Here is a 19843-nt window from a genome sequence, read left to right on the forward strand (position 1 = left end):
ACTACATTGTCAAGACCAGTTATGATAGGGGTTTTAAAATGTGTTTATTTTTATTTTTTTATTTTAAATTAGGTTAGCTATCTGTTTCTTATAAATTGCGGATTTTTTGATTCTTTTCATTTTGTTTTATTTTAAAGATTGAGTCTTGCTATGTAGTCCAGGGTTGTCCGAAATTTGCTATGCATCTCAGGCTGGCCTTGAAATGTGACCCTCATGTCTCAGGCTCCAATTGTGGAATTGCATGCATATAACATATCTGTCCAAATGTGTTCTTCATGTCTTCCAAATGCAAATACGTTTTTTGATCTATGTCTTGCAAATATTTAAACATTTTCTTTCAATCTATGGCATATCTTTTTATTTTGAAGATAATAACTTTTAATTTTGATGTCATGTTTGCTGTATTGATAGGATCTCACTATATAGCCCTGGCTAGCTTAGGACTCTGTATAGACCAGGCTGGCCTTAGAGCTTCTGAGTGTTAAAAGTCATGTGCCAGCATGCCCAGTTACTGCAATTAACCTTTCTTTCAGGGCTGGGGATACAGCTCAGTGAGACAGCAGTTGCCTAGTAACAACAACAACAGCCTCCCCACTAATCCTCTAAAACTATAAGCAAGCCCCCAATTACATGTCTTCTAAGAGTTACCTTTGTCATGGTGTATTTTCACAACACTGACTAAGACACTAGTTTTCCTATTTCCATTCGTTTCACTCCTACTGCAGACTTGCATACCCTTGTTGCTATCATCCAGTTTGGCTCATTTCCATGGTACCAGGGAGAGAAAGAGGCAAGCAGATTCACTTGGTGATGTATCACTATTACCGTATTCTTAACCTAGGTTTTACACACACCCACTTTCAGATCCCTTTCTTTTTTTCTGCTTTTTTTTTTTTTTTCTCATTTGGTGAGTGTCATTGTGTAGCCCAGGCTATCTCACACCTCTACTTTCTTTTCTTTTTTTTTTTTTTTGGTTTTTCGAGACAGAGTTTCTCTGTGTAGCCCTGGCTGTCCTGGAACTCACTCTGTAGACCAGGCTGGCCTCGAACTCAGAAATCCGCCTGCCTCTGCCTCCCAAGTGCTGGGATTAAAGGCATGCGCCACCACCGCCCAGCTACACCTCTACTTTCTAATTACTGAGTTTGTAGACTTGTGTTACATGGCTGGCTCCAGTATGGACATCATGCTTATGATGGCTATTCCTGGCTATCAACCTGATTATATCTGGAATGAGCTACAATCCAGAAATGGAGGGCATCACATCTGTGAGATATTTTCTGCTTGGGTTGAAGTGGGTGATTCCACTTCTGGTCCAGACCTTTGAGATAAGAAGACATACTTCCAATCTGGATCTTGAAGTGGGAAGACACATCTTTAACCTGGACCACACCTGCTGCTGGAAGCCTAAATAAGAGCACGGAATGAGGGAAGTTTTGCTCTTTGCCTGCTTGACTCGCACTGGAGCCTACATCTTCAGATTCTAGCACATGCTGAAGACCAGCTGAGACACTCAGCCTGGGGACTTTCTAGTCCCAGCCATCCACTGTTGAATTAGCTGGACTGCAGCCTGTAACTAATACCAATAAATTCCATATCTATATAGAGAATATATATGTATATATATTCATTCACATGTATTGTATAAACACACACACACACACACACACACACACACACCCCTTAAGTTTTATTACTCTAGAGAACCCTAATACAATATTCATTCTTAAAAATGAATTACCTCGGTTGGAGAGATGGCTCAGTGGCTAAGAGCACAACAGATTCCTCTTCCAGAGGTCCTGAGTTCAATTCCCAGCAACCACATGGTGGCTCATAACCATCTGCAATGGGATCTGAATGCCCTCTTCTGGTGTATCTAAAGACAGTGACAGTGTAGTCACATATATAAAAATAAAATCTTAAAAAAAAAAAATGAATTGGCCTCAAAAACCAGAATTTTTTCCTTCACTATTCACTCAACATACTTCTGGTAAGTGTTCATGTACCAGGAATACTAGATGATGCAGGCATGAGGAACCCTCTTGAGCTGTTGGTGAAGGAAGCCAAGAGACTCCCTGGGCAATACAGATCATTGCTGTTGCCTTTAGTTGCCTCCAAGAAGTTGAAGGTAAGTCCCTATTGTGAATAATACTCTACACTCTGGACATGGAATCTGGAGGAATGGAGCCGGATCTGACCCAAAGTCTTCCTCCCTGAGGACTAGTTTCCATAGTACCCGAGGGCAATATGCAAGTTGCCAAGGGAGGGACGTAACCACCAGCTGTGATGCCTAGGATCCATAACAACAACCAGCATGGTAAGACATCCCTAAAGGTACAATAGACTTACATCTTAATGGTAACCAACAGCTGTCTACTTGGGCTCAAGGCCTGCTCAACAGGAAGGAAACAGTGCCTGGTGCTGTCAACTCAGTTAACCAGATGTGGCTCGTGAGGCCGTGGGTCCTGGAGGAGAACATCCTACTGCTACTCTCCCAGACCAGTAAAATTCCCAAGCACCTTCCAAACACTTACCCTACCCACAGCAAGTGTAACTCTCACCCTCATCAGACATTTCTTTCTACAGCAGATGGAGACCATGACAGAAAGCCACAGGTGCTCACAGTGCAGAGGACAAGTAACCAGGAGGTGCCCAGTCCCAGTGGATACATCTACAACACAACCCCCATACCTCAGGCTCGGGAGCATTGGGGAAGACAAGGCAGAAAGATTCTAAGAGCCAGAGAACCAGGAAGTCTGCAGCAAGACTGTGTCGTCTAGATATTATCCAGAAGCCACACACCCATAAATGTTAACGCTACAGCTGCTTAAACAAGGACAGCACTGGCTGACATGCCAAAGTGGATTTGCTTCGTCTCATATGCCCCTGCCCTTGGATGAAGAGCTGTGGCCATCAAGGACTTTTGCGAGAGGGGTGATTAGTCTTTCCTAAAGATGAGGCTCCTAAGTGGTTACCCACTAACAAGCAGCCCTGAAAACACACACAACTACACTAGCAGGACTCAGCAGGTTGCATATATATGCACATACACACATATATGTAACAATAATAACTAATAAAAAAGAGGCCATAAGTTTAAGAGGGAGTAGGGTAGGACATAGGAGGAAAGGGAAGGGGAAATGATATATTTTAATTAAGGGGATGGGGACAGTGAGGGATGTACATAAGGGGGTGGGGACAGTGAGGGATGCACATGAGGGAATGGGGACAGTGAGGGATGCACATAAGGGGATGGGGGCAATGAGGGATGCACATGAGGGGATGGGGACAGTGAGGGATGCACATAAGGGGATGGGGGGAGCTGACATATGGAGTGACATGACAGGAAGAACCTTCATACCACAGGTATGGTGGCAACCTCTGGGGACAGAGGCTGAGATGTGACTCCTAAGCAAAGGGGCACATACTGCCTCTATTGGGGCTCTTCCCCCTCACATCGCATCACACATGAGTGTGTGTCAGCAGGATAACTCACAGCTAAGCACCAGAACCAGGAGAGCAGCGGCTCTCACCTTCCTGATGCGCTGACTTTACTGTAGTTCCTCATGTTGTGGGGCCCCAACCATAAAGTGATTTTTGTTGCCACTTCACAACTGTAATTCTGCTACTGTTATGAATTGTAAAATTACTATGTGCTACTCAGCACCTCCCAGGAAAGTTAGGGGAGATCCCCAGGTTGAGAACCACTGCTCCAGTGCATAACAGCTGCCATCAGCACTGTCTAGCCTTCCCCAGCATTGCTAGAGTGAAGACCTTCACATGCTCCCAAACGCTGCCCACGATTCCTCCCTAACTGCAGGCCTCTCACAAGGTGTCTACCTACCTACCCCTACCTCTTACTGGACATTATGCAGAACGAGAAGAAAAAGAAACGAAGTGAAGAGAACAAACCGAGAGAAGAGATATGATCAAAATATATTGTATACATGTATGAGATTCTCAAAGAACAACTAAAAAATTATTTCAAAAGCTGAGTTGATGTTTTTTCCCCATAGAAGTACTGCTAAACTGGTCAGACTGTTGTACAAGCCGGAAACCTCAGCATTCACAGAGAAATCCAGGGATAGAGTTCTACCTAGTGTTGGAAAAGAGAGGAAACAGGAGGATTGCTGGTTTGTTGACTGCCAGCCTAGCTCCAGAACAGTGAGAGCCCATCCTGAAGGGATAGGCAGAAGAGACAGAGAGGGATACCTGATGGTGTGTGTGTATGTGTGTGTGTGTAAGCGTGAACCTGAGCACACCACACCCTCACACCTGTACCTACACAAACAATAAGCAAGAAACTGCTAGAATAGAATCTAAGCGTCTGGTTTTTGGTACCAACTCTGCAGTTTGGCTACTTCATGCAGTTACAATCATTCTTTGTGGCTTTTGGTTGGCTTTACATTCTGCCAGTGAGAAAACCAGTTCCGAGGGAGAAGTAACAGATGCACTTTAACTTCAGACAGTAACCTTTGTGATGTAGGAGAAGCCTCCATGTTCCCCACAGTCTATGGTGAAGATGGCATGAGACACATGGCTCCACAGGACGTGGAACACCACCAGCAGGGGTTTGGTTTTGTGTTTGCTTAGGTTTGAGGAAAAGTGATTACATTACATTCTACAGAACTAGTCTGGCTGTAATAAGCGTTCTTAGCACTATGACTTTATGCATTGTCCCCTGAAGTTGTGGTTTTGACTCTTCACAAGCAGCCTTTCAGGCAACTCTGCAAAGATTGAACGGGTGGGGGCTGGGGGAGTGCTGCCACTGTTCAATTGAGTGGCAGTTGCTGTTGTTCCCTGTTCATTGTGCAGCTGTTCCCTGAGAGCTATTCTTCTCAGCTTTTCTGTCATTATTGTCTGTTCATTTACAGTTCTTTAACTTAATAAAAATGCTCTTAAGATAATTATTATGAAATAAGACAACCACAGATCCAGACAAGAGGCACACTGCCCATCCCTGTTGAGCCACAGATGTCTTTGGCCTTGGTTCAGCACCTGAGTCAACAAACTTACTGACTCTTCTTTGCCTTCTCCCACAGGCCCCTTGCCATAACATTCCCACAATGCAATTCCACTTGTATTCCTCATATAATACAAGAAGGGTAGAAAACATTCTGTCTTAGCCAAGGTTCTACTGCTGTGAAGAGACACCATGACCAAAGCAACTCTTATAAAGGGAGCATTTAATTGGGGGTTGGCTTACAGCTTCAAAAGTTTACTCCATGGATTATTACCATGGTGTGAAGCATGGCAGTGTTCAGGCAGGCATGGTGCTGGCAAAGAAGTTAAGAGTTTTACATCTTGATCCAGAGAGGGAGGGAGGGAGGGAGGGAGGGAGGGAGGGAGGGAGAGAGAGAGAGAGAGAGAGAGAGAGAGAGAGAGAGACAGACAGACAGACAGACAGACAAAAGATGAGTCTACCTTATCCTTTGGCAGTCTCTGCATCTACTGGTCTTCATCTACTTCTCATCCAGGACACTGCTTCCATTCTGTTTAGATTCTAGTTTTAGATTCTGTTTAGATTCTAGTTACCAGAATGACAAACTAAACGGGTGTTTATATTGGGGGGTATCATGTATACCCACCTGACCTTAGGAAAGCCTCTCCACATTAGTAATCCAGTCTCAGGTATTTTGTCCCAGTCATGCAGAATGGATTAAGACAACCATCGAACTACACAATGAACTCAACTGAGAAGCAAGTATGTACGACCAACATGTATACAGTTAATCTTAAAAATTGGGTATTGCATGGGAGACGGACATGCCACTTTTTATTAAGTTCAAGACAGATATTTGGTCAGGTCTCTGGGATGGACTTTGTTTTAGCACTAGCTAGAGTCATTGGCTTTGTTTAGAAACTTGTATTGAGCTGGGCAGTGATGGCGCATGCCTTTGATCCCAGCACTTGGGATCATCTGATTTCTGAGTTCAAGGCCAGCCTGGTCTACAGAGTGAGTTCCAGGACAGCCAGGGCTACACAGAGAAACCCTGTCTTGAAAAACAAAAAACAAAACAAAACAAAAAAAAAGAAGAAACTTGCATTGAAAAGCACAATGAGCTGGTGTAGTTAGTAGCCACACCTTCAATCACAGCTCCTGGGAGACAGAGGCAGGCAGATCTCTGCAAAGTGAGTTCCAGGACAGCCAGGGCTACATGAGACCTTGTCTCTAAAAACACCAAAAACCAAAACCAAAACCAAAACCAAAACCAACAACAAAAAAGTGCAATGAGATGTTTTACTCTGTGAGACAAGGAGGAACTCAGACCAAAAGGAATTAAGCAGAATTGTTTCTCATTCCATGTTCACTTAGGAGCAGATACTTCCTCGAGTAGGATACAGGACAGAATTATATCAAAAATGTTTGAAGTTCCACATCAGAAAACTTTTGCTAAGCAAGAACAAATGTTCGCCTCTGTTTAATTTCTGAGTGATGTGTCTACTGTAGGATGAGCTCCTCTCTGAGAGCAGGTTCAGAGCAGGAAAGCAACAGGCTCAGTGCCACAGAGCATTGAGGGGACACAGAGGTCCAGAAAGAGCACAACCGAAGATCAAAGTTGACATGACAACAGGCTGCCCAGGCTGCAGAGAATCTTTATGTCACAGTAGCTCATGACGAGGTACATGCCAAACAAGCTAGATAACTGACAATTCTCTTTCATTTTGTAGAAAGTCATACTGCTATCCAAGTGTGACCACTTATATTTCTTAGTTTCAGTTCAAAATCGAGCGTAAGTCAAAGTGACTGAAGAGAAGACATGACACCGAGGACCACAGTTGCCCTGTCACTTTTCTCGGTGAACAAGGTTGGGCCACACTGGGCTAGGCACAGCTAATGCATGCCAAGCGGTCACGGGCCTATAACTAGTATTAAAAATACTAACTCATCAAATGATATAAAGATGATTTACATTTACAGACTCTAAGCTTGTCCACCCAAATGGTAAAGAAAAATGAGTTACTTAAAATAAGAAAAAATATTTTCACGAATGAACAAAGTTTCAATTAGAAGGTTTTTTGGTTTTGACACCCATTCACGTTTCTTCAAAAACCTTGCTGACTTTTCTTTCTTCTTAAGTAGAGTTTTGTTCATTTTGTGGCTTCCAATCTGAATGTAACACAGGGATGAGATCAAGGGCTGAAAACACAGTTGGGAGTTATGTCAGGACCACAGATGGGCAGGGGCCGACAGTGCCAGACAGGGTGACTGAGTTCACATAGCATTGTCTTTCCAGCAAGAAAACTCCAGCTCAGTGATTAGAAACACTGAGACTGCTGGTCTTCAGATGGAAGCACTGATGACAAATATTTAAGTAAAACAGTAACAAACAATTCCCCCTTTTCACCAAAGAATTTAGCTTGTTATATGTGTGTATATATGTATGTACACACACACACACACACACACACACACACACACACACAGAGTTGATGAATAAACACATAAGAGTGTCAGTTGGGGAAGAACGGGGTAGAGAAACGGTGAAAGCTTGCATGTAACCTGAGGGCTTCTGGTTTCTCCATGGGCTTAGTTGTTAAACGTGGGTAAACTGCTAAGCACTTATCATCTTAGTTTACTACTGTACTTTTAGGTAAGCATCCAAGCACTCTTCAGCAGTGTGAGCAAATCCTGCTCGTTACTCTAGCACAGGGATTCAGTTAAAGCAGGAGTCACTGGTATCGCCTCCCCACTTTATTGTGACATCTTGAAAAGAAACGCATGATTAGCCATTTATGTGGCAAACTGATAATTTTTAAACAGCATACTCTCAGTTTGAAAAGAAGGCATCACTGTAAACTGAAGGCACATAACTTTTCAGTATTTCTCTTCTCCAAGATCTCAGTAAACCTGCAGAATCCACTCATACAAAGACTTGTGCTACAAACAGTAACTATAAACCCAAGGAAGGATTCTAACGCAATGAAGGGCAGAAGTTTCCAGAACAATGTTAAGATTCCTGAGGCTGTAGGAACAATAGGGTCCACCATCAGTGTGTGAATGATGTAAAATGTACTAGCATACAGCATCTAAGAATAAACAGATTAGTGCAGAATTGATCACTTAAATCACAATCCAGGAATCAAACCATATCATAATTCCTTAAATATTAAACTTCTTTAAAATTAGCCTACAATAGCATTGAGAAATGACCTTTCAAAAATAGTAAGAAAATTTTTAGATATAATTAATGAATGCAGTAGATAAATTTCCAAGCATATAATGCCCTTCTATACTTAAAAGCCTATATGAAAGCCTTTTAGAATACAGTTAGTTGTATGAATTTAGAATACAGATGAATATGTAAGTACTTCTAGGTTTGTGCTAAGTACCTCTGAAAAATGCAAGGATTTCTGATCTATATTGTATTAAACACAGATACTAGGAAATGAGAAGCCTGAAAGAAGATTATATATCTGCCAGCATTTGACTTGTGTCTTCCTGCCACAGAAAGCTGAATTAATATAGAGATTAAAATTAATGTCCATTGGAAGCCAAACATGGTGGTGCCTGCCTTCAATCCCAGCCACTTGGGAGGCAAAGGCAAGTGAAACTCTATGAATTCGAGGCCAGCCTGGTTTGCACAGAGAACGTCAGGACAGCCAAGGCTACATACTGAGACCCTGTCTCAAAAAACAAACAGACAAACAGGCACACAGATCCATTTGCAAAGGTTTTTTTTTTTTTTTTTTTTTTTTTTTTTTTTTTTTATTTATTTATAACAATGTTTTAGAGAAATTATTCTAGAAAAGTAACACAAAAGCTTGCTTTCTTTATCCAACGCACTTGGGAAGGCAACAGCCTAGCAAGACAGAGCATTCTTAGACACTAAGCACTCTCCTGAGGTCAAAGGCCATCTCCACCACCACAATAGTAAAAGTCATGGTGGCCCTACCTACAGCCAAACCAGCAAAGGCTGATGGGAAATGTAAATGTCCACCCCACTAAGAAATACCAGGAGCCCCCACCCTGCCAGGGGCCAGGACTTCACACAGGGCAACGGCAGTTCTCACTGCCCACCATTGGTAGTGGAGAGGCCATACAGGAAGCCTGTCCTTCCACAGACACTCTGAAGCAATGAACAAAGCTCCTCCTACTCATTGACTTAGTGGTGGTGGCAAAGTGACCTAGACAGTTGGGACTTTCAACACTGCCAGTGGTGATGAGGCTATCCCTACAGTGTGATGACTTAGGAACAGTAACAAGACATTCCTGCGTCTTCTAAACAAGGTGGTATCTCACTGGGGGCCCAGCAGAGTGGCAACTTGCACCCTTGTCTAGAAATAACAAAGAGTTCACTAAATACACAAAGGCCAAACCAGAAACCAGAACTGTTGCCCTTTCTGACAAAAAAAGGTAGCAGCTTCTTCTGCTGATGGAGGTGTTGGGGTACACTAGTTCATAAGCCCATAGGTCCAAGGAAGCTGTACAGCTTTTTACATATTTAAGTAAAGAACTGTCACAGAAAACAGCCTACCAGGATAATAAAAGCATTCTCAGGTTAAGGTGAAAACCCCCACAATTTCTTCCCAGGGGTCAACTTGAAAAGAACAGTGAATGGCATTCCTAACCAGGAGGAAGGGTAGCCCCGGGCGTCAGGAGTAAGGGTGGCCCCTGGGCGTCAGGGATGAGGCGGCAAAGACTTCAGGCAGCAGCCTTCTTCCCCTTCTTGTGTTTCCTAAACTGCATTTGACAACTCAACAAAATACAGATGTCGCTGGACTCTCCTAGTTGTTCCGTTTGTTGTATCTTTACAGTTTCTCTCAGTGTGTCCTACTTCTACACGACAATATTTTCAGTACACTGCTAGTTTCCAGATGAACACAAGTTCCATTTTCCTGTTATATGTTACATGTTTCGGTTTGGGTTTGTTCTGACATAAGTCTATGATTTTATTAGTGCTTTTGATTGCTCTAAGCACTTTGGTTGTGTGGTCTTCTCCTCTGCTGATGGTGGGGAGTGAGAGCTGCCATTGCCCTTTGGTTGTATGGCCCAGTGTCAGCAGAAGGAAGCTGATAGCTATATGCATATGCCAAACAAAAGAAAATGTAAGAAAAAAATCTAAATTTCTATTCTGCAAGCCAAAAAAAAAAAAAAAAAAAAAAAAAAAAAAAAAAAAAACCAAACAAACAAACAAACAAACAAAAACCAAGAAGCCAGCCACGGATTAAAAAAAAAAAAAACAATAAGGAAAAATCAGAATTGAAAACAGAAGAGAAAAATCAGTAGACCCAAGTGCTGGATCTTCCAAAGAAAATAAGATTTACACTGTGTAGCAGAGTGACAAGAGAAAAAAAAGTGTGTGCTTGCTTGCATGCGCAGTGTGTGTGTGTGTGTGTGTGTGTGTGTGTGTGCACACGCGCGCACGTGCAATGCCACAAAATCTGAAAATAAGACAAACTGGGTCAGTTTCCACCCAAACTCAGCTCATAGCGCCCCCTGGGGACCATGTCTATAACACATGGCTCTTTTATTTGAAAACGTCTAAAATTATGCTATGCTGTTTAGCTATAACAGTCTGTGGTTTCATTTCACATCTGCCATGAGCAGTCAGCAGGGTGGGCCAGCTCCTCCCAACATGGGTCACCCCAACATCCCCTCTTATAATCAGGCAGAGAAATGGGGCTTGGGTCTGTGGGGAAGGCTGGACTTGAATCCAGTAGGTCCCCGGGGAGGATTTTCAAGAGCCCTTAAGGCTGGGGTCAGAGATGGGGTATATACAATTCCCAGCTGGATCCCTGGGTCCTTACTGCCTCAGACCAAAAAGCACTGGGGAGAAATATAAGCTGGTGCCTGATGGCTGAGTGGGAGTAGGTGGGTACCAGGGTGAGATGCTGGGACGCCCCCTGTGACACCCTGTGAGGTAAGGCTGCAGCAGACAACAGCTCTGTCTGTTACTGGGCAGTCACCTTCCTTTCAGTGCCTCCAGATCAGCAGCTTAGAAAGTGGTAAATGGGCCTCTCTGTTGCTGTGATAAAGCACTCTGACTAAAACCAACCTGAGGAGGAAAGGGTACATATGGCTGCATTTCCCCAGCACAGTCTACCATTTAGGGAAGAAGTCAGGCCAGGAATGTGGAGGCAGGAAGCCACACAGAGGCCATGGAGGAGTGCTGCTTAGCCCCCAGGCTCCCATGCATTTTTCGTGCCTCCATGCCCACCTGGCTAGGGGTGGCACCACCAGCCACAGGCTGGGCCCTCCCACATCAACCATAAGCCAAGAAATAAGTCTCACAGACACACTCACAGTCTAATCTATAGACATAATCCCTAAATTGAGGTGCCCTCTTTCTCAGATGACTCTAGCTGGTGTCAAGTTGACTAAAACCAACCAGCACAAGATGAATAACTACTGAGAAAATGAAATTTGTGATTTAAAAAAAAATTTTTTTTTCATAGGAACACTCCAACTCCAGATGGGTACACTGTAACTTTAATAAAGCAGAATGAACATCTCACAGGAACAGCATGATGTTTCTTAAAAGGATATGAGTATGACAGGAAGGTGTCACCGACTCTGACTTAGATTTGAACCTGGCCCCTGAACAGCCTCAGGATTTGGGAGCTGAATCAATGCTATCAGATGAGTTAGAGTCTAAACCAGAGTGCTTGGTTCAGCTTGTTCAGAACATCTATGGAGCAGCAGCAGGGCCAGGCAAATCAGACACAAAAGGCATTACTTGCTGACCGATCCTCCCAGTGACAGGGGCCACAGAATGCAGTCAGTTACTAATTCCTCCAAGGATCCCCTCTCAGCTGTTCTGAGGAGCCTCAAGATACTTGTGGGCCTAGACCCAGAAGAGACAAGGGCTCAGACTTTTCAGAAGTCCCCAGAGTTTCTGTCCACTCCAGAGAGTCCCACCTTGCTGCAAGATGTACAGCCAAGTGATAGTATTTTTTTTTATTCTTAAACCTAACAAGAGCATGTCTGGGTTCAGATGAGCACTTAGTGTTTGCACAGGATGAGTTAGAGGATTCAGAAAATGACACCCTCCCTGGTGGGAGCAAAGACAGTGGTATCCATGGTTCCTCTGGGTCCTGGTGGGAGCACAGAGTGGTATTCATGGTTCCTCTGGGTCAGGAACTGGCTCTTAACAGTGTATGACTGCTGTCATTAGTCCACAAGTGACAAAGAATGCAAAGCCAGCAGCAGTGGAGGAAATGCACACCTTGGTTCTAGTGACGGTCCTTCCCAAATGGAAAAGAAGTTCAAGTGCATGCATGGAGCACCTTAAAACTTAAAACCACAGACTCTGAGCAGAAAGCTGAGTTTCAAGATGCCTTCAAGGAGGGAGGGAGGGAGGGATGCCAGTTACATTGTGACCCTCTCCCTTAGCAACCTGAGTAGAAGACTCTGGCACTGGGAGACATGTTGTGCTTATTTTTTTATATATAAGTTAAAAATCACATGTTCTGGAGTCTCCATTTTCCTTTAAAATAAATAAAACAACAAAGTCAAAAAAAAAAAAAAAAAAGGAAAGGAAAGGAAAGAATATGGATGAAAAGGTCCTTATAAGACTATCAGCAAACAGTTTGAGAAAATATGAGATCGCCTAGCAGCAGCCTCCTGGCCCTCCACACACTTCCCTCCCAGTTTTCAGCACAGTCTAGCACAGAGGCAACAGGAGACCAGCACAGCTTCTAGTAGTCGGAGGTGATGTAGTCCTCGAAGTAGCACGTGTCCACAGGAATAAGCAGAAGCTTGCTATGGCAAAAACAGCCCAATTAGCAAGACTCTTCAAATGACACGGCCTAAGCCCCTTTAGTGCAAGCTTCTAAACTAAAAGTTTCAATGCAACTTAGACACAGAGTAAGTCTGAAACAAATGGTATGTAAACTAATTTCTGGAGCAAAAGGAAAAACTTCTATGAAAACATAAGAACTAATTTTTGAGATCAGTTTCACAATGGCTTAAAATTTTTGGGGGGGGGGCTGGCTATTATTAGTGACAGCAGATTTGCCAGGGATGTGAGAGCCAGCGCTGCAAATGCTAAAAATGACTCATCATCTGCCTTCTTTGTCTATCCTTGTGTTTGTTGTGGGAGATTCTATGACTTGCTAAGATAGTGGATCAGAATAGTTTTACTGGAAAGTTTAAGTTTTGTTCACTTCCTAGACCAGAGCCAGACTATAACAGCACTTCTTCAGTGAAAATGCAGTAAGTCATTTGACTATTTTTGAACAAAATTACCTTGCTGGTTATGCTGGGATACACCCTCAATCCCAGCACTCAGAAACAGGAGGGTGCAGGTGATCTCTCTAAGTTTGAGGCCAGCCTGGTCTACATACTAAGTTTAAGTTCCAGGACAGGCAGGTTAGACTGTGAGGCTTGGTCTCAAAAAGGAAGAGGAAAAAAAAAAAAAAAAAAGCCTCGCCCTTGCATGAATGAGGCCCTTTCCCCCAATACGAGAAGGGGCACCGACTAGAATGAACAAACGCAACACTGTAACTCTGCTTTCATGATAATGCTACATAGCTTTATTCCTCCAAAGGGAAATGTAACTGCTTAAGGAATGTTTAAACTGGGCTTCTCTCACATTTACCTTCCTGTGTAAGGCAAGGTATAAAAGACATCCAGAGACTGCGTTCAGTCTCCAGCCCCTTCTCTCTAGGATTTCTCCGTTTCCTGTCTTTGAGGAAGGAGTGAGTGCAGGTACTGGGCACGAGTAACTAACTAAAGAGGGTAAAGACCAACAGCTTGTCTGCTCTGATTCCTGGCTTGGCTGGCTTGGTGGTGGTAAGTGCATAAACAGATTCCACACTGAAATGTGGACTTGACCGTGAAGCTCTCAGCTCCATTCTGAGTGCCTACTCTAGCTGTGTAGATGTTGAATGAAATGCCAAGGCTCTGAGTCTGGTAATTTTGATGTGTGATGTTTTTATTTATCTGCAATTTTTTTTTTAAATAAAAAAGTTTATAAAACAAAAAAAAGTGGCCAGAAAAAAAAGTAGGTTGCAGAATTGCAGTCTTTGGGAATCAGTTACTGGTTTTCTTTCTTTTCTTTCTTTTTTTTTCTAGAGCTAAATATAAGATAAAACAGTAAATCTCTGAGACTATATAATTTATGAGGAAAACAGAAAATTATTTCTCACAGTACAAGACTGGAACATCAAAGATGAAGGCTCTGCCCCTCCCCCCATAAGAACGTCAGTTCCTCCCATCACAGAAGGGCAAGGAGAACCAGCTATATGTTTTAAGATGCCTCCTATAGTGGGCTCTTCCTCCAAACGGGCAGCCTTAACGGCATCACTACCTCTTAGATTTCCTCTCTTTGTACTAGTACATTGGAAGCTTTGGATTTTGGAAGGGCTGTCTTTTATTTTACTTTTTTGCTGTGTATGTATGCATATGTAAGTCATGTATGTATGTACATGTAGGAATGCGTGCACTGTATACTCCTGTATATGGAGGCCAGAGATTGACATTAGCTGTCCTTCTCTGTGGCTTTCTGTGCCCCACATCACTTTTAGAAGCAGGCTCCTCACTGCAGCCAGGCCCAACATCTGGTGCTCTCTAGCAGTGACTTTTATATGGGTGCTGAAGAGTCCAAACTCTGGTCCTCATGCTCACAGGGTGGGCACTTTATGGTCTAAGCCATTCCCAGTCCCTCAGTTTTTTTTTTTTTTAAATGTACATTTTTACGAAGTTGATATTAAATATTACTTTAAGTGGTCTAGCAAGTCTTAATTTTTAAATATAATTATTGTTTGCTATTTTCAATGTTACTAAAAATGAAGGTGTCCTTTCATATTCTTAACTATTTGAGGTTTTTAAGGCACGGTTTCATGAAGCTCAGCCTTGCCTTAACCTCACTATGAAGCCAAGGATGCTCTTGACTTTCTGTCCCTCCCATCTGCCCCTCTTGACTGGAAGTGCTGAGATTACAGATTACAGGAGCTGAGAACCAACCCAAGGCTTTGTTCACACCAGGTAGTCTCTCCAGCTGAGCTGCATCCCTGGTCTACTCGTTAATACTTGCACAATGCTATCTTTGAGTATTCAAAAAGCCCTAAAGATACTTGAGTAACATCATACATTATATAAAGTTCTGATGCTACATCTCTAGTCTTCAATGTTGAACTTGAAATGTAAAGGCAACTGTCCTGTTAGAAACACTGTCCTGTTAGTTCCTATCAACACAGCTTTGAGAGAGAGAACACCTCTCTTTGATTTACTTGTTGATCCACTCAACGATGTTCACTGTTGACCTAATATGTTAAGTCAACCGTTGATTTAAGAAATGGCTGGAGCTGGAGTAAAGGCTGGATAGTTAAGAGCACTTGCTGCTCTTGTGGAGATAGAGAACTTCCTCAGCTTATAACCACCCATAACTTCAGTCTCAGGGAATCCACTGTCATCTTCTGACCTCCACACCAGGCATGCAAGTGGTGTAAATACAGACATATAGGGGAAAAAACAAATCTTAAACAAAAAGAACTGAGATACGTTGAGCAGAACCAGGCATTTGCTATCCCAGGTAGTGTATAGCCCCAGCAAAGAAGACATCAACCAATCAACAGATTAACTTAAAGTCACATATGGGATAGACAGCCACAGGTCACTGATAAAAGGAGTAAACCAAAACTCACAATAGTAGCAGCAGTAGTTGTGCATGTGCACGTGTGTGTGTGTGCAGATGTGCACAGGTTCTCACTTAGGACGTGGGTAAGGAGCAGGTTGGGTACAGTTTTACCAGTATTTATTAAGTGTTCCATTCAGCAGAGTCAGGCCCTGAGTTCAGTACTTCACACGCTTATCTCAGTCGCTCACTTAGAAATCACACTTTGTGGAATTAAGAATTACTTTCCTTCCTTTTACAGAAAACAAGTAAAGCCCAGAGAGAAGTAAGGTCACAGGGCTGGCAGTGACTAACCAGCAGCTGGGCTGGAAACCCAGACAGTAAGTGACGGTCCTAAGTCAGATGCTTGTGTTCTCACTTAAGGAGTGTTATGCAGGGACACGAAAGGCACACAGATGTGAATACAGCATTGGTGGGATGTAGGGTGCGTTAGGAAACAGTAATAAAGCCAGTTAAGTACACAGAGCCAGACCAGTGAAGGCCCTGCTGGCCAACCTAAGGATTCAAAGTCAAAGTAGGTGAGAACAAAATTCATTTATGCTTTCACTAGAAATTCCAATATTTAAAGGGAAGAAAATTCACAGTGGTTAGAACGATTTAGTGAGACAAAGACTATAGAGAAGTATCTGGAATCTGCATCATATTGATACCAACAGATCTGGATGCTTCACCAATTAAAAATGTAAAGACTTTGACCTAACAGAGGTTTTGTTTTATTCTGTGGAGTCTGGGATATATTGACTTTCAAAGAGGGATCTATGAGGACAGTATTAGCAATTGGCTTGGGCTCGGCAGAGAGGCGTGGGACACTTATCCCTGCTGGGAAGTTGACACAGTCTGGCCGTGACAGGATAGAGTTAGGAAAATAAAAACAGTAAATCTACTCCCGGGGTTAGATGGGAAAATATGAGTGATTTTATTAGGCTACAGGTGAAGATGGAAGGAAGTAAGACATTTTAAAACATCCTCTCTATATGGCAGCAAACACGACCGGACAATGGACATGCCAGACCATGCACCACGGAGAGAGCCTCAGAGTAGGAGGAGCACTTGGTGTTCCTGCAGAGGCAAGATCAGTGACCTCAGTGGGCACCAGCACTCATTTGGTTATTTACAACTACTTGCAGAGGATTCAATGCCTTTTTCTGGCTTCTTTGGGTACTGCACACAGGTGGGGTACCCATACATGAAGGAAAGGAAAAGCGTAAATAAAGAAAAAGTACCAATGCAAAAAATAAAAATAAATAGATCTTTAAAAGCATAAGTAAAGTACATTACTTGGGCAGAGCAGATCCTTGAGTAGTACTGGTCCGCTCCCTGTCCACACGTTGGTCAGAGCAGTGCACGCTCCAGAATGTTTCTGCTCCATATTTGAGTGCGTTTTATTAACTGGAAGTATATTAATAAAAATAACTTTCATCCATAAAGTATTTTCTGAAGCAACTGATTCTATGATAATCTATATGTTATACCATGTATAACTGGTTCAATTCTAATTGAACTTCATTTGTTTTCCATAGTAACTCTTTGACTCATCCACTGCTTTTTCTTATCAAAATGGACACCTATATGTATTAAGTTTGAGCAGATTTAGGCTCCCCATTATGAACTGCTGTTGTAGCTGTTATTTTTACATCGTATCTTTTATTTCACCAACTACAAGAAATTTCTACCTACATTTTGTTTGTTTGTTTGTTTTTCGAGACAGGGTTTCTCTGTGTAGCCCTGGCTGTCCTGGAACTCACTCTGTAGACCAGGTTGGCTTTGAACTCAGAAATCCACCTGCCTCTGCCTCCCACGTGCTGGGATTAAAGGTGTGCGCCATCACTGCTGGCTTCTACCTACATTTTAATTAGTACTAGTTAAATTTATATTATGCAATTTTAACAATATTCATCTTTAGTTTGAGATTATCTCTTCTCTCAAATTATTAATTTTTTATGATTTTTTTGCTTGGTTTGGTTTTAAGATAGTTTTGCTATATATATAGCCGTGGATGGCCTTGAATTCTTGATTCCTGTTTCCTCTGAGGTCCTGGGATAACAGAAGATGTGCCGCCACATCTGCTTCTAGTTTTAATGTTATTGGCAAACTATCTGGTTTTTATTTTTTATTTTTTGAAAAAACGTCCCAAGTGATGGTTACCTGAGTTTTCTGCTGATTGTTTAGATCAACAATAGACAAGTTTTACCTAAACACAGAGGTGCTCCACAGAGCTGCTGTCTGACCTCTGACGTCCATGAACGCTCCCTGACACATCTTCTAAGTATAACCTTCAGTAGTGGCTGGACCATCTACACCTACTTTCATGGTTTCAAATTTTATGGTATTTTCAGAAATGCAATTTGGTAACTACTAAGAAAAAGAAAAATATATAATTTTAAATCTTTTAAAAAAAAAGATTTATTTTATGTCTATTAGTACACTGAAGCTGTCTTCAGACACACCAGAAGAGGACATCAGATCCCATTACAGATAGTTGTGAGACACAATGTAGTTGCTGGGAATTGAACTCAGGACCTCTGGAAGAGCAAGTCAGTGCTCTTAACCACTGAGCCATCTCTCCAGCCCCTGCAATTTTAAAATGAATGATAGTAGTTTTTTTTTTTTTTTTTTTTTTTTTTTTTAAAATTCTAGACATCATTACTAAGAAAATGACCACAAAATGAATCAGTGACTGGCAGAGATTAAGGTTTCCTATTTTAAGAAGTATCAATTGATTGAGTGAGACAGCCTCACCGCCTAGCCCTGGCTGGCCTGGAACTCTATGTAGATAATTTGGCCTCAGACCCACAAAGCTCCGTCAGCCTCTTCCTGAGTGTAGTATTTAAAGGCATGGTCACCACACCGGACCAAACTTTTCTTTAAAGCCGTCCACAAATTGCACACAGTTGGCACACTGCCTACTTTCACTTCAACTGCTGTGATAAAATATCCCAACAAACAGCAACTATGGAAGGAAAGGTTTATTTGGATTACAGTTCCATGTTATATGCCATCACTGTGGGAAGTTGGAGCAGAAACTCAAGTCACATGGCAGGTAAGAACAGAAAGAGAATAAACACGTTCATACCTGTTGCTCAGCTGGCTCTCTCAACTCTTACAACAGTTTACTGTACAGCCCAAGAAATGGTGTTGCCCACATTTAAGGCGGGTTTTTCCTCTTCCGTTATCCCAATTACAGCATGCCAACAGGCTAACCAAGCCTAGACAATCCCTTACTAAGATTCTCTTGCCAGGGGATTCTAGGTTGGGTTGAATCATACGCTCAATAAATTTTTGTTGGTAGGAAGAGCAATTTTACTGCCAAATATTTTATGCAAACAAATATATATTTCATATATATATATACATACATATATATATATATATATATTTCTTCTATATATAGGAATATATAGAAGAAAAACACTAAAAATGTCCTCATAATTATTTTATATTCCATAAGTAAACTTACTGATGACCAGTGAGAACTTTTCTTCTGTAATGACTATAAAAATCAAGTACATTTTTAAAACTAACTTTAGGGGCTGGAGAGATGGCTCAGTGGTTAAGAGCACTGACTGCTCTTCCAGAGGTCCTGAGTTCAATTCCCAGCAACCACATGGTGGCTCACAGCCATCTGTAATGGGATCCAATGCCTTCTTCTGGTGTGTCTGAAGACAGCGACAGTGTCCTCACATACATGAAATAAATAAATAAATCTTGAAAATAAAAACAAAACCTAGCTTTACCTGGGCACAGTGGCACATGCCTGTAATTGCAGATTGATGAGGTAGGAGGCTCTCAAGTTAAGGTGAGCTTAAGTTAGCAAACATTCTTGCAGGGCTCCTTTAATTCACACTTTATAGGTTAACTCTCTCTCCAATAAGCTGTTATTACTGAGAATACAAGAAAACTGAAGGTAATCTTATCTAGCACTGGAACATAGTCTAGACAAAATGTTTGCTCAGTATGTGCAATACCCTGAGTTCTAGTCCCTGTGCTGCAAGAAAACCACAGTGCTCACTGCCATCAAATGTCTGCGGTAGCAGGTGATGGCCAGCACAGTGTGCTAACCCAAACTGCATTTCCAGCCCCCTTCTCAGCCTACTATAGACGCCATAAAAGTTAAGTACTTGGTTCCTAACAGCTTTCGGGCGGCGCTTACCCAGCTCTGGCTAGTGAGATGCAAACAGAGGACTGCCAGCACAGCCTCCTTTCTCTCCCGCTCTCCACCAGAACACCGAAGTGTACAAGGCAGCTTCTGTGACGCCTCCCGAGAC

The 19843-nt window shown here is 42.4% G+C and overlaps 1 protein-coding gene and 1 pseudogene across 1 annotated transcript in view; one reads left to right on the top strand and one right to left on the bottom strand.

Annotated features, from left to right (window-relative positions):
* Sesn1 (sestrin 1) overlaps positions 1 to 19843 on the bottom strand; it is an 88726-nt gene that overhangs the window by 34988 nt on the left and 33895 nt on the right. The window lies entirely within an intron of this gene.
* LOC117724652 (DNA damage-inducible transcript 4 protein pseudogene) overlaps positions 2027 to 19843 on the top strand; it is a 34650-nt pseudogene continuing 16833 nt past the window's right edge.

Source organism: Arvicanthis niloticus, chromosome 20, assembly GCF_011762505.2.
Source record: "Arvicanthis niloticus isolate mArvNil1 chromosome 20, mArvNil1.pat.X, whole genome shotgun sequence".
Classification (NCBI taxonomy): Eukaryota; Metazoa; Chordata; class Mammalia; order Rodentia; family Muridae; genus Arvicanthis; species Arvicanthis niloticus.